Genomic DNA, 15,747 nt, shown 5'->3' with positions numbered 1-15,747 from the left:
GTTTTCCTAAATGCATACTTCCTATATTCCATGTTCTGATGATTCATGGATGTTTACAGCTGTTTCACCTCATTTTGAGTTGTGTCCCATCAGCAAATGAAGGTCCCAAAAGCTTTACTCCATTTGCATCATCATGGTCAACTCTACTCTGAGGATGCAGCTCTTCCCCAGTCATATTTTGAGTGCCTTCCAACCTGTCAGGCTCATCTTTCAGCACTACATCTGACAATATTTTGGTGCTGTTCATCATATTTCAATATTCAATATTCTGACAGTGTTTCACTGCTATTCATAAGTTTTCAGTGGCTAAACATTCAGAAGTAGTCCATTTCACCTTCTTCCTAGTCTGTCTTAGTCTTGAAGAGCCTCTGAAACCTGTCTACCATGGGTGACCCTGCCAGCATTCAAAATTCTGGCGGCATAGCTTCCAGCTTCACAGAAACCCAGTGCGAGAAACTGACAGATGAGAGATGGATATTGAGTATATACATTCTATAAACCCAAGTACATACCTAGCACATATAGGGAAGTTGGGCTGGGATATAAACTGGTGTAGAGAAAACAGTTGAGGTATGGGTTAGGGAAAGATCCAGTAAAAAGAGATTATTGGGCAGAGAGAAGGGTCCCTGGTGGCACAGTGGTTGAAGTATTTGACTGCTAACCAAAAGTTTGAACCTACCAGCTTCTCTTTGAGAGACAGATGCAGTCAGTTTCTGTAAAGATTGCAGCATTGGAAACCCTATGGGGCAGTTCTACTCTGTCGTCTACAGTGTCTATAAGTCAGAATCAACTCTATGGAACGACTTTGTTTTTGATTTGGGTCAAAGAGAGGGTGCAGAGGCCCTCCAAGTATAAAGATCAGATCATGGAGGATGAATTGGCAAAAGGGTCAGTGAGGAATAGGAAAGGTAGGCAGAGAGGTCAGAGGGAAGCCAGGGGAGTATGCTGTCTCAGAAGCTAACGAAAGGAGGAAGAGAGCAAGAGGTTTAAAAGCTGCTGGTGCAGTAAAGTGAGGCCTGAGAAATGGCCACTACACTTAACAACATGTGTGCTAGTAGCAACCTTAGCAAGAACTGTCTTCAGACAATGATGAGGGTAGAAATCAGGCTAGACAATCCCTTCCAGAAGGCTGGATGTGAAGAGGAGGTGACAAATAGAACAGGGTCTAAAAACAGATACAGGGTCAAGAGAATTTGTATTTTTTTAAGATAGAAAAAACGTGAACAAGACCTCCTGAGAAGGGTTCATTTCAAGGAAAGAGGTGAAGTACACAGGAGAGAAGAGGGAGATCAGTAGTGGACAGTCCCTGAGAACATGGCAAGGGCACAAGGGGATGTCTCTAAAGACAAGTTAGAAGTGGGCCTCAGACAGGAGGATGGAGAGGGTAGTGGAAGTTGAGTGACCTCAGACATGTGCACCTGCCTCTTTGCAGGTCCTGTTTCACCCACATCCATGACCATCCGCACTGCTGACCAGGCCAGTCTGTTGGAGCCAGAGCAGTCATTGGTTGCCCATGGTCAGCTTTGCCTTCCTTCTCCACCTAGCTCCTCACCTTGCCCCTGTTCCTGACTCTGCTTCCATCTTTGTCCTGGATGGACTCGTTCTCTGTCTGTCTTTGTCTCTGTTTCCCTAACTCTCTGTCCCTCATTTTGTCACCCTGTCCCTGTTGCATCTTCTACTTCAGTCTTTCACTCTACTTGCATACGTCATTGTTTCTCTGTGTTTTGGTTCATCTCCTCCTAGACCAGTCCTCAATCTCTGCATGTCTCAGCTGTCTGTGGCTCTGATTTGTCACAGTCTTCCAGATCCTTAAGCCCTTGCTAAGTGGTAATGAATCAGGCTGCTTAACTCAGGGACAGCAGTTCGAAACTACCAGCTATTCCATGGGAGAAAGGTGAGGCTTTCTGCTCCCATAAAGATTTACAGCCTCAGAAACCCTATACAGGGTCGCTATGAGTCGGAACCGACTCCACGGCACATAACCACCATCACCACCACTCAAGAGTATGACCACTGACCAGCGGCCTCAACATCATCTTGGAACTTGTTAAAAATACAGAATCGCAAACCCCATCCCAGACTTAATGCATCTGAATCTGCCTTGTAATGAGATCCTCAAGGTAGTTCATAAACATATTAAAGTTTAATTCATGGACAAAAGTTTATGAAGCACGACTTTAAGCTGTCTTCTCAAAGAACAACATCAACAAGAAAATTTCAGAGTATTAGCAATGTTAAAGAAGGAGCTTCATCTTCTGTATCTCTTGTATTTCCTTGGTGATACTCCAAGCTATCAAAAGTTCAGAAGATGAGAGCCTCCTTAGCCCCTGAAGCTGTAGGCAGGTAAAGCAAAGGAGCATAATATGAGTTTCATAATATGAGGCACACCTTCCATATCTGTGGAATGATCCACATCTGTGATGCTGATACTTTAGGGACGTCCAGGTAAGGTCCCAGTGCGTCCCTGAAAGCAATTAAGCCCACCTGGTAGTGTAGTAGAATGCAAGCTGGGTTGCTAACCATCACTCTACCAGTCACTCCCCAGGAGAAAGATAAGACTTTCTGCTCCTATAACGATTTCAGCCTCAGAAATCCTATACAGGGTTGCTATGTGTTGGAACTTATTTGGCGACACACAACCACCAACCACCAACCACCAATCTCTGGGGGCAAGGAGCCCTGGTGGTACAGTGATTAAAGCACTCCGTTGCTAATCTAACGGTAGGTGGTTCAAACTCCCCCAGTCGCCCCATGGAAAAACGATGTGACAGTCTGCTTCTGCAAAGATTTATAGACTGGGAAACTCTATGGAGCAGTTCCACTCTGTGCTATACCGTCGTCATCAGTCAGAATCAGCTCAGTGGCAAGTGGGTTTTGTTTTGATTTGATGCTGGACTTCCCCATCTTATCCTGGCCAATGTGCTTCATGTGCAATCACCGCCCAACAGTGACGTTCAGCAGAACACCTAGACTAAGACAGACTAACCAGAAAGAAAGGCCTGGTGAACCAGTGAACAGACACCCTCTTGAGTACAGATCATGAAGATGGTTTCGTTCCATTGTGCATGGGGTTGCCATGAGTCTTGTCAGCAACTAACACCATTAGACTTGCCTCTATCCATTCAAGCCTAAGGATTTTTTTTTCTTTTCTTTTCTTTTCTTTTTTGACCTGGAAATGGGGCGGGGGGGGGGGGGGGGGGGAGATGGACTTGAAGATGGAAAGAGGAGAGCAGAAACCTTACAGACCTGAGTCTGGAGACCATGAGGGCTGAAGGCAACCCAGTCATGCTTTTCTAAATGAGCAAGCGCTGGAGACAGGAATCCCTGTGAAGAGTCGTAACCCAAGGCCCAGGTTTAAGCAATAACAACACATGGCTTGCATGCGACTGTTATCTGCCCACATTGTTATTTGGAAAATGTTAGCCTTTCCCTCCTTAATGTTGCAGATTGACCCAGATGAACACATTTCTGGCCACTTAACCCAGCTCCTGCTCTGGTATGTTTCACACCAAGTCTCTAGAGAATGGATTTGGTTTCCATTCAATATTTTGGGTGATGCGGTTGTGTCTTCTGGGTTTGTTTGTTTTTCCTCTAGTTTGTTTGGTTTACGAGGCCTGAGAAGGCTCAGTTTTCTAGATCTTGACACATGTCCCTGACATAGGACCAGTAACCCAGGTACTGGCTTTCCCCCTGATTCCTTCCGTTGTAGTCCAGACCAGATTTAAGTAGGTGGAAACCCAATGAAAGGTGGTAGACCAAACCAAACCCATGGCCATCGTGTGGACTCTGATAGATACTGACTCTCTAGGACTGGATCGAATGGCTCCATAGTGTTCCCAAGGTTGTGATCTTTACAGAAGCAGACTGCCTCATCTCTCTCCACAAAAGGAGGTATGCTAAGAGAAAACCAACCAGTGAAAATAGTTCCATCCCAGGCAAAGGGGCTAGATAGAGGTCTACCTGGCTAGCAGACTTAAGCCCAAACAAAAGCCTAGTTATAGGGAAGGAGACTAGATTGAAGATTAGGTGCCTCCGGGGTTGCTGAGATGTGAGTGAGCATACCAGAGTTGGGTGCACCTGCTGTGGTGTGGCATACCTCTGGCTCTCCCTAGGGAAAGAGCCAGCTCAGGGTGAAGAACAAGCAGGCCTTGGCTGGAGACTTGGTTGAGGCTCCTTCAGCATCAAGAGAGCCCTGTACCAAACAGACCACTGGATGAGCAGGCACTGGTGGCGATAGTAGGAGAGCTAGGGAAGTAGACCCTATCTTTCCCAGACATCCTAGCCTAGCAGGTTGGTGGTAAGGAGGGCAGGAGACCGAGTCCATTGGCTGGAGAAGGTGACTTGGGTTCTGCCCGAGAGTCTTTCAAAACTTAAGTAGGAAATTGCGAAACAGAGCTACATTTTGAAAGAGAAAGTATGTGAAAAATGGTTCCTCCCTCGCCTATTCACTCTCCAGGAGCTTGGTGCAGGGAGGCGGGTGAGATGGATTCCTGGCTGGACCCAGTTTGCTGTGAGAAAAAGGGCAGTGCCAAGTCCCGAAGGGCTCCACAGGCCAGACCACAGCAGCTGCAAGTCTTTGATTATTGATTATTGTTATTGGGATGCACTTTTTTCCATCTGTTGAACATCAGGCTGACCCATGGAGAAGGCCAACTCCTTCCTCTGGCTGAGTTTTGTCTCCTGAAAGGACTAACTTGAGGGCTCCCTCTGCAACCCAATACGTACCATGGGCTGCTGATTAAATACTTGGAATGTCTTCAGGCCGAGCCAGGCCTGTCCATAAAATGGGAGGCATGTTGGCAGTTCCAAGGCCCCTGGCACCCAGTCTTGGCACTGACCCGGCTGTCTTCTTCAAGGAGTTGGGGTGGGCTTCCTGCCAGCATGCTTCCCTGGGAAACATCGAAGTGAGTTAAAGTCAACAATGAGTTCATCTCCAAAAAGAATAAGCCGACAGCCTTCAGGGCAGGAGAACAGGAGGAGGGGGAGCAGGGACTTGGGGGCAGGAGAGAAGGTTAGGTGATGTTGGAACAGCCAGACCAGCTCCAAGCCTGTCAAATTAGCTGGTGTTCAAGGAACAAACAGAAGTGCTTTCCCAGGCCAGCTCTGGAAGGCTTGCTTGGCAAAGGTGGTGATGATGAGGGTGTCACAATCCCAGGGACTATGAGAAGTGTCCTCTCAAAGTTTGAAAGCTGGGCTCCCAAAGATGCTGAGATGGAAAGAGGCTGGGCGGTCGGGTTGGTGAGCCAGTGAGCCGGTTTCAGGCCTGAGGAGAGTCATTTGGGCAGTTGAACTCCATTGATTCATCCTGGAGGATTCAATGGGAGAGAATTTGGTGCCAAAGTCAAGTGAAGAGTAGGCTTCATTGGGGAGTCCCTGAGTGGTATAAAGAGTTAATGTGTTCAGCTACTAACTGAAAGATTGGAGGTTCAAGTTCATCTAGATGTCCTCAGAAGAAAGGCCTGGTGATCTACAACTGAAAAAAATCAACCAGTGAAAAACCTACGGAGCACAGTTCTGCTCTGACATCATGGGGTCACCATGAGTGAGAATTGACTTGACTGTAACTATTAATAACTGAAGATACCATTCGATTCATCTCACAGGGCTTTGCATTTGGATAGTGGTTCCTAATGCTAGCCAGTGTTTCATTTCTGTGCTCTTTCTGCCTGGGGCAGGAGGAGACCACATCTGAAAGGACATTGGACTTCCCTTGACTCAGTTGATTCAATACACTGTGGGATTCAGGAGCCAAGGATAGAACAAAGCCCAAGTGAGCTGCATTCTGGGATGGGCTGAAGCTGCAGCCACCTGTCTGACACCCAGGTGGAATCACAGCCTGTCCAGTCACCTCCAGGGCTGGACTTGGAGGAAGGAGGATCACTTCCCACTATGGACAGAAAAGCCCAATAATGGCTCAGCAGCTGCTTGTGCCAGGTTGAGATACACATCGCCTACCTGGCTCAGACTTCAGATGTGCCCCCGGGGCTCCAAGATTCCAGCAACAACTGCCTTGAATATATACTTGGCCTGTCTCCCAAGGGCAAGGCCATTGTCGATAGACTGTGCTTAATTTCTTACATGCCCTCACAATCTCACAAGGTTGTTGGAAGACGTATCTGCCTACCACACATATTTACAATTCTTTTCCCGCCACCAAACCAACAAAATGTCCACAGACATTGTATCTCAATTTCTCACAAACACATTCTCACCACAGTCCCATGGTTTACCCTTCTCCTGTTTCCCTCTCTCTTATCCAAACGTGCTGGTCCCTTCTGCTTCCTTTCCGTGTATGCTGGCTTGGGTTCGTCTGCTTTCCCAGAGCCTTTTAGGCCCCATCACCACCACCCTTTATCTTCCTCTTTCTACTTTATTTTTGCTGTGTAGCCACAGGTTCCTCACAGTCATGGCTTAACTCTACCCTAGCTCCCCTGTATCTTTGACCAATTGCTTCTATCTTGAGTTACCACCAACTAGATGTTTGTTGAATGGAAACAAACGAAAATGAATTGAATGGAAATGTCTTGCTTGATTGAGTTTATTCTCATCTTGTCCTCAAAATTCATAGTTATTGATAATACTGACTCCTTTCTCTTCCTGGGAGGGAAAACGAGATCAGCATCAAAGTTCAGTGGACCATTGGAGCTGGACCAACCTCATCTTTTTGTCATTTGACCATTGTGAAAGCCCAACTTTCCAGGGTCAGCTCCTACCACTCCTGTCTCCTGCCCCATCTATGCTTCTACTTGAAATGACTCACTGGCACCCGATATAAACGAACTTGCAAATTTCAGTGCCTTTGTCCATGCTGTTCCCTCTTTCTAAAATGGGCTTCCACATGCTTTTTCTCATATACAGATCTACTTATATTTCATACCCAGATCAAATTACTCTTCCTCTGTGAGGAAAACTTTTCACTGGCTGTCTCTTCCCCCTCTCTGTTTCTTCTTGTTGCTGGCTCCTGTTGAGTTGGCTCCTGACTCCCAGAGACCCGTGCACAATAAAACAATAGGTTGCTAATCAGACCATTGTGATCCACAGGGTTTTCATTCATTGATTTTTGGAAGTAGTTTGCCAGGCTTTCCTTCCTAGGTTATCTTAGTCTGGAAGTGCCACTGAAACCTATTCAGAATCAGAGATATATGCAAGTCTCCAGTGCCAGACAGGATGCTATCACTGAACCAGCAATGCTGTACTTATATCGTTATGGATTGTCTATCTGCTTCTGTTTACCACATCTTATGTCTGTGCCCACAGTCACAGGGACTGTGGGATTCATTACTGCATTGCCCGTCACTTCCTGAGTCTCACGCGCCTGTGGGTGCAGTTGGGGACAAGATGATAAATGTTATTGCTAAGTGCTGTCAAGTCGATTCCAATTCATAGTGACCCTGTATAGGGTTTCCAGGTTTTAGCTGGTGGGTTTGAACTGCCGACCTTGTGGTTCGCAGTCCAGTGCTGATCCTACAGAGTCACACAAGGATCTCGCGGAATGTCTAGTCAATTTTTAAATCATAGCAATTCCATGTGACAGAGCAGACCTGCCCTATAGAGTTTCCGAGACTGTAATTTTTGTTCTTGTTGTTAAGTGCCGCTGAGTCGGTTCCAACTCAAATGTGAGTTCTGACTCATAGGGACCCTGTGTAGGATTTCCAAGGATCGTCTGGTGGGTTTGAACCTCTGACTTACAGCTCAAACTGACCTTGCTGTCCAGCAAGTCTGCCACAGCAGAACTCAGACTCTAATCTTTACAGGGGCTGATCACCAGCTCTCTTCTCCCATAGAACTCTGTTCTAACCTTTCAGTTAGCAGCCAAGCACTTAGCCATTGTAGTACCAGGACTCCTTCCCTATGTGGTTATTATTGTTGTTGTTAAGTGTCGTCGAGTCAGTTCCAACTCACAGTGACTCTATATAGGGTTTCCGAGGAGTAGCTGGTGGGTTTGAACTGCTGACCTTGTTGCTCACAGTCCAATGCTGATTCACACCAGGAGTCCAACACAGTAGATACCATTATTACGTTCATTTCATAGACAAGGGCACTGAGACACAAAGAGATTAAGGGATGTGACCAAGGGCACATAGCTAATGGGGGTGCAAGGATTTGAACTGCTAACTAGCTGTGTGAATGTCTTGCTCCCCACTTTCGTGTCATCATATCCAGCCTCCTCAGCGTCTCACTCACTGATTGAGGGAGGTGGGGGTTCCCAGAAAATGAATCACATATTTTCACAAATAACACCACAGATCCTGACAGGCATCCATCAGGCGCCGCCTCTGAGTTTTAGTCCCTCATTGGTGTGCTCTGGTCACTGGTACCAGAGCTGTCAATGCCCTCATGAGTGCGCCAACATGTGGCACAGAGGCTGCCTCACCCAGCCCAGCTGCCGCCCCTGAAGACCCTAATGCACCTAATCCATGCTGTGCAAAGCAGAGTGTCTCCTCAACTTTGTCTCATGTTGTACCACAAGGTCACCAGAGCTGGCCTCACAATGACTCAGGACAGAGCAGACCTTTGGACATCTGTCTGAAGCTTCTTTCTCCTTTGGCTGCAGAGAAAAATCCCAGGACTTGGCTGGGGCTAACAGATTAGTGTGGCTCCCCCTGTTACCCTCTTTTCTCCTCCAGCACAGGGCTCCCTCGGCCCTTCCCCATGAAATTTAAACCTCTGCAGAGAGCCCCCTGCTGGCCCACTAAAGCATCAGCTGTATCCAAATGGAGGAGCTCTGGTAGCGTAGTGGTTACGAATCCAGCTGTGAACTGCAAGGTCAGCAGTTCGAAACTACCAGCTGCTCCGTGGGAGAAAGATGAGGCTTTCTACTCCCGTAAAGATTTACAGCCTCGGAAACCCTGTTCGGGGTCACTATGGGTCGGAATTGACTCAACGGCACTTAGAACAACTACACCCAAATGAGTCCGGGTGGTACAAATGGTTTCTACACTCAGCAGCTCACAGAAAGGCTGGAGGTTGGAATCCACCCAGAGGTGTCTCCAAAGAAAGGCCTGGTGACCTACTTTTGAAAACAAATCAGCCATCCAAAACCCTCCGGAGGATGATTCTACTCTGACATGTACCGTATTGAAGTGACTTGGAATCCACTCTATCAGCAACTGGTTGGTTTACACTCAGATGTGTAGTCTGGGTTCACTCTGGGTTCACCCTTATTTAAACCCTGAAGTAGAAAACAAATGAAGTATCTCCATCTTGGTATTGTTTACTCTCAGAAATCAATGAAAAATAATTACTAATCAATGACATATCTATTCAATATGTATTGAATATACATACAGAGAACATACACAGGAGCCCTTGGGCAGGGATCAGCAAGCTAATAAAATACACTTGTAGGATTTAAGGTATCTTGTTGCAACTACTCATTTCTGCTTTTGAGCACAAAAGCAATCATGGACAATACGTAAACATATGGTGTGGCTGTGTTCCAATAAAACTTTATTTATGGATGTTAATTTTATGTTTGAATTTTATGTAATTTTCTTATTTTGATCTTTTTCCTAACTACTTAAAAATGCAAACACCATTCTTAGTTTGTGGAACATACAAAAGGAGGCAGCAGGTCAGATGGGGCCTTAGGGCTGTAGTTTGCCTACCCCTTACCCTAGGAAAAAAGCAATTTGGTTCATGTCTTTTCTTTGGGGTTAGTTCTCAGATCCTAGACATAGTGACCAGGTGTCCTTGAGATTTGTCTAGCTCTGGCTGGAGGCAAAACTGAAAAATCTGAAGTCTCTCAGATGTTTATAGTATCTGGAAGATTCTTCCAATCTGGGTTATGCATTGAGTTGGAAGGATTTCTTTTTCCTGAAACGAGGGTTTAGTGGTGGTGGTGGTTGTATGCTACCGAGTCGGTTCGGACTCATAGTGATCCTTTGTAGGGTTTCCTATAGAGTCCTGGTGTGGCTCTGCAGGATAGTGGACTGGAGCTCGAGGTCACTGTGAACCCACCAGTCGCTCCTCGGAAACCCTAGACAGAGTTGCTATGAGTTGGAATTGACTCAGTGGCACTTAGCAGTAACAACATAGCATTTCCGAGGCTGTGAATCTTTATGGGAGCAGAAAACCGCATCTTTCTCCCTCAGAGCGACTGGTAGATGAACCCAGCGGTTAGCAGCCCACCTTGGAAACCACTATCTTACCTGGGCTCCCTGAGGGTTTGGTAGCTGGTCTTTTTTTTACTCAAGGCTTTTTAAGGTACCATCAATCAAGGTTTTGATCAGCTCTCCCTCAGATTCTTGGAAGGGTATTCATCCCACCTCCCTTCCATGCTTTAGTCTGAATCTCTCTTTTGGAAATCAGATTTCCTTCCTAGTCTAGACAAGAGCAGAGTAGACTAGACTAGAGCAGACAAGGGAGCAGGAAGAATAGGCAGAAAAAAATCTCAATGTCTTGCCTCACAGAAGCTGCCCTTAGAACAAGACTGACCCTTCTGACAGTCAGAGCACCCCTGACTCATTGGTTTCATGGATAGACTTTTCAGATTCTTTAAAGTGACACTCTGCTTCTGGAAACCATCCAAGGGACCTGGTTCACATTTTTTTAAGTGTTTTCCTAAGGAAAAGGGGTGAGGTGGGCAGGGATGAGGGGTAGCGAATTACACAAAGATTTAGTCTAATGACTTAAAAATCAAAAGGATCATTGGATAGATAAATATCAAGTATAATAGGAAACACACTGATTCTGGAGAGATGACTTAATATGGACCCTCCAGCTCCTTGGAGCTTAAACAATTATCTACAATTTGGAATTATACTTTAACTTCCCACATCAGTGTGTGTTCTGGATCCATTTCTCAAGACGCAGCCAGCAATCTTGAGTTATCTAAACCAGGCTGAAAATTAGGGGCCATTAATAGCATCTCAGAAAATTGCTTCTCAGTTTTCTTCGGCAGAATCTGCTGAGGACCATGGGGATTCATTGATAGGAAGGAGCAAAATGCTGCTAGTAATTTTTCCATAGTTTAATCTAGGAATCTTTTTGAAGAGCCTCTTACCCAGCAATGAGATGAATGCCAAGACTAATATCGACTATGTTTTTCCCACTTAGAAGTGGTGACCAGAAACCTCATCCACAAAGAGAAGTTTCTTGGGGTTCCCGGAGGTGAACTTCTTAGCCCCTTTACATAACCAGTCAGCTCACCAGCTTGCTATATCCTTGCCCCAAAGCATCTCAGTGACCTAGAAATAGATATCCTAAAGATTGAAGGCAATTTGGCACCTGAAGCTCCCATTTAATACATTTTATTTTTCTTATGTCCATGGAAGTAGTAATCAACAAATACATGAGGGATTACAGTGGGGAAATCTGCTGTAAAACTCCTCTTTAAAGTTTTAAAAAGCAAAGATGTCACCATAATGATTTAGATGCACCTGACCCAAGCTGTAGTCTTGTCAATTACCTCATATGTGTGTTAAAGTTGGTCAATGAAAAAGCAAGGCAGAAGAAAGATCGATGCATTTGAATTGTAGTATTGTTGAAGAATATGGACTTCCGGAAGAACAAATAAATCAGTCTTAGAAGAAATATAACCAGAATGCTCCTTCACAGTGAGGATGATGAGATTTGGGCTCGCTTACTTTGGACCCATCATTAGGAAACATCAATGGCTACAAAAGGGCATCCTGATCAATGAAAACAAGGAAGCCCTTAATGAGATGACTTGACACACTAGCCACAATGGACTGAAACATACCAACAATCATGAAAATGACACAGGACTGGGCAACCTTTCGTTCTGTTCTAAATAAAGCCATCACAAGTCAGAACTAACATGTCAGCAACTAACAACAACAACAATACCATTTTTCTTATATTTGCATGTAAACAGTTAAGATTTTATAGCCAAGGATTTTCTTTTTTGTCTTCTTGAACAAAACCAAACACCAATCCTGGGAGAACCCACTTTGAATCCTTTTCTGTTCTTCTGCTTGGGGACTAGAAATGGTTTCACAATGAGTGGCAGCCACTCCAGAACCTAACTCTTGGCCCCAGCAGGCAGGAGTTAATTCATCACGGACTTGCCAGAGAGACACAGGGAAATGAACAGAGGAGACTCTCCTCGCCGCAGTTCAACTGGTAAGTATAAACCAATAAGCTGGCACTAATTAAGAGCTAATGGCCTTACAATGGAGCGTTGCAAAAGGATAACGACCCTCCGGCTGCAGCATAAATATCAAGGCATTTGGGACAGATCCAAGACATATATTTTCAGAGCACATTAGGTCCTGTTACAGCCTTCTTCATCACAGCTCTGCTAAGAAAAACGAGAGGATCCAAGATAGGCGGAAAAAACAGCTGCATCTTCTAAGGCTGCCTACTGGTCCTCTAGTCAGCGGGCCTCAGGGTGACTGTTAGGAAAGACTTGCTTTTCCAAAAATCTCAAATGTTCGTGTGTACAAGGATCACTCGGGGAGCTTGTTAAGATACAACTTCTCTGGGTCTCACTCCTAACTAAAAACAAAAAACAAAGGCACTGTCATTGAGCCAATTTCGACACATAGTGGTCTTATTTAGGATTCTTGAGACTAAATCTTTACTGGAGCAGTTAAGACTCCTCTTTTCTCCACGGAGCAGATAGTGGGTGTGAACCACCAACCTTGCAGCGAGCAGTCCAGTGCTTATCCTACAGCGCCACCAGAGGGTCTGATTTTGGTAGCCCTGGAGTCTGTACTTTTACAAGCTCCCCAGTTGATTCGGATGCTAGTCCTCAGATAACACTTTAGAAAATGCTTCTCTTGAAACTGCCACTGCTTGCCTGTTAGACCCCAGTGACAAAGTTTTACAGAATGAAGGAGGAAGTAGGTTAAGACTCTTTGCTTCCCGTCAAACCACCAGTCAGTTCTTTCCCATATAAATATGGTCTATGCTCTGGTAGCGTAGTGGTTACAAATCGGGCTGCAAACCGTAAGGTCAGCAGTTCAAAACGACTAGATGCTCCATGGGAGAAAGATGAGGTTTTCTGCTTCCATAAAGATTTACAGCCTCCGAAACCCTGTACAGGGTTACTAAGGGTCTGAACTGACTCCATGGCACATAACAACAACAATGCTTGTCCCAAAAGGTGGCCTTTCTAGCCTGTCCCTGTTGGGTGTCTTTGAATTTCAACAAATCTACCCTTACTAGGAACAAGATCCCAGGGAATGAGAACCATGGGTCTAAAGGAAAAGAGAATGAATCCCATCTGAAAGGTACATACCAGGCCCACAATGCTGTCATATACCACAAGTCATGTGATCACTACTGCACTCTTTCAGGGGAGACAAATTCTTATGTCTGTTTTAAAGTCCTGGAGTAGTATCTTGCTTCCTCTGGTTACCATGACATCAGGAAGGGGAGTCAAAAATAGTCACTATTACAATTAAGGAGCTCTGGTAGCATAGTGGCAATGAATCAGGCTGCTAATCTCACGCTCAGCAGTTTGAAACTACCAGTGGTTCCATGGGAGAAAGATGAGGCTTTCTGTTCCCATAAAGAATTACAGCCTCAGAAACCCTATCCAAGGTCGCTATGAGTCAAAACCAACTTTATGCACGTGACCACCACCATCTTACAATTAAGGTAAGCAGGGTAGGCAAACCAGACCACTAACTTTAACTTGACCTACCTTGAATAGGATTTCGTTTTACTTGTATCCACAGTCAAAGCTCATAGAAGTAGTAGTCAAGAAATCAAATAACATGTTACACTGAGCAAATTTGATACAAAAGATTTTAAAGTGTCCAAAAGCAAAGATGTTACCTTGAGGACTAAGGTGCACTTGACCCAGGTCACTAAGTTGCCTCATATGCATGCAATAAAACTGGACAACGAATAAGGAAAACAGAAGAATTGCTGCCTTTGAATTATGGTGTTGGTGAAGAATATTGAATATGTCATGAACTGCCAGAACAAACAAATCTGTCTTGGAAGAAATACAGCCAGATTGTTCCTTAGAAGCCAGGGTGGCGAGACTTTGTCTCATGTACTTTGGACATGTTGTCCCCGGAAAAGGACCTCATGCTGGGTAACGTGGAGGGTCAGCATTAAAGAGGAAGATCCCCAATGAGATGGATTGGCACCGTGCCTGCAACAACGGGCTCAAACACGGGAACAGTTGTGAGGATGACCCAGGACCTTGCAGTGTTTTTTTTGTTTTGTTTTATACAGAGTCACTATGAATCAGAACCCATTGGCTGACACGTAACAATAGTACCTTGAGCAGACTTAATATCTATCTGCTGGTAGAACTCGAGCTACTTGTCAGGATCCTCAAATACTGCTGCAAAAGAATTGATGGCTCAGATTATAAAAATAGATAGGAAGTTTGTATGATAAATGCAAGCAGAGTATGAGAACAGGAGAGAAACAACCACCGTATCATCTGGGAAAATGAAAATTCTTGGCAAGACTTCACAACAGCCTGATTCAAAATTTCATAATGAAATTATGTCTCTGATCAAAGCCCGAATGAGCTCATGGACTGATTTTTACCATTTGTGTTTATTCTGGTTTGCACCAAGCTGAGGCATCAGAAATACATTAACCTATTTTCTTTCTGGGAGTGGGCTATTATACCTTTGTTTGGGGGGACAAAAGTGACAGTGTGAAGCTGAAAGGGGCATCTTTTGTTTCTCATTGAGCATGAAGTTGTTTCCAACTGGTTTTGGTGGACTCCCTAGGACACCATGTCAGAAGCTGGGACTTGCTAGAGAAGTTGTGCTTAATCCCATGATACTTGACCTTAGGGCCATAAAAGTGAGGCTCAAGGCAGAGAAGGTATTTCCAGCTCATGTCTAGGACATGGACTGTTTTTGCTGTAGAAAGAATGTTTTGGGGCTTGTTTGTTTCAGACTCAGAGAAATAAAGACTCAATCATCCCTCCCTCAATTAGAGTACCTCACTTTATAACAAGTTGTTTATTTTTAAGGAATGAGCTTACACCACAGGCCTGAATCCATCCTTTTTCCTGTCTAACCATTTCGTCTTTGGCCTATCCTGAGGGCACAGTGTTGGATATTTCCCGACAACTTGAGATACCAACAAAGAAGGCAGATCTTCTTGGTTAAAACGCTGGCACCTAGAGATTTTAACTTGCTAGTAGGAAGTTAGTAAGTTAGTAAGTTAGTAGGAAGCTAGTAAGAACTTCTGATCTTAATACCCTCATTCCGCATTAGGGCAAGAAACATTTCCATCTATTCAATTCTTCATTCAATACATACTTATTGCATCCTTACTACATTTCAGGTGCTGTTCTAAGACTTGGGGACACAGCTTGGTGAACAAACTTACAAGGTTCTGTCCTCAAAGAGCATACATTCTAGTTTGGGGGAAGCAGCCTATAAACTTGCAAATAAAATGGACTCAACCAGTGATATGATTTAGTGAATAAAACAGAATAATGTAAAAGAATAATGTAGTTACAGAACAATGGAGGGAACTGAGGAGTGACTGAATAAACAGATTATTAGTCAGAAAAGACTTTTTCTAGTAGGAAGGGTTGCCAGAAAAAATTCAGGATGCCCAGTTAAATTTGAATTTCAGATACAAAACAATTTTTTTTTTTAAATTTAGTCTAAGTATGTCCCCTGCAATATTTAGCAGTCCTGGTGCAATGGTGTAGGATAAGCATGGGACAGCAAGTTCATTTGAACCACAGGGTAGGCAGTTCAAACTCACCAGCCCCTCCTCAGAAACCCTATACAGGGTCGTTATGAGTCAGAACCCACTCTATGGCACTTAAAAACAAAAGCATACTAA

This window comes from Chrysochloris asiatica, unplaced genomic scaffold, assembly GCF_000296735.1.
Source record: "Chrysochloris asiatica unplaced genomic scaffold, ChrAsi1.0 scaffold00106, whole genome shotgun sequence".
Lineage (NCBI taxonomy): Eukaryota > Metazoa > Chordata > Mammalia > Afrosoricida > Chrysochloridae > Chrysochloris > Chrysochloris asiatica.
The sequence above is the reverse complement of the archived record's forward strand: the minus strand, read 5'-3'. Positions refer to the sequence as shown.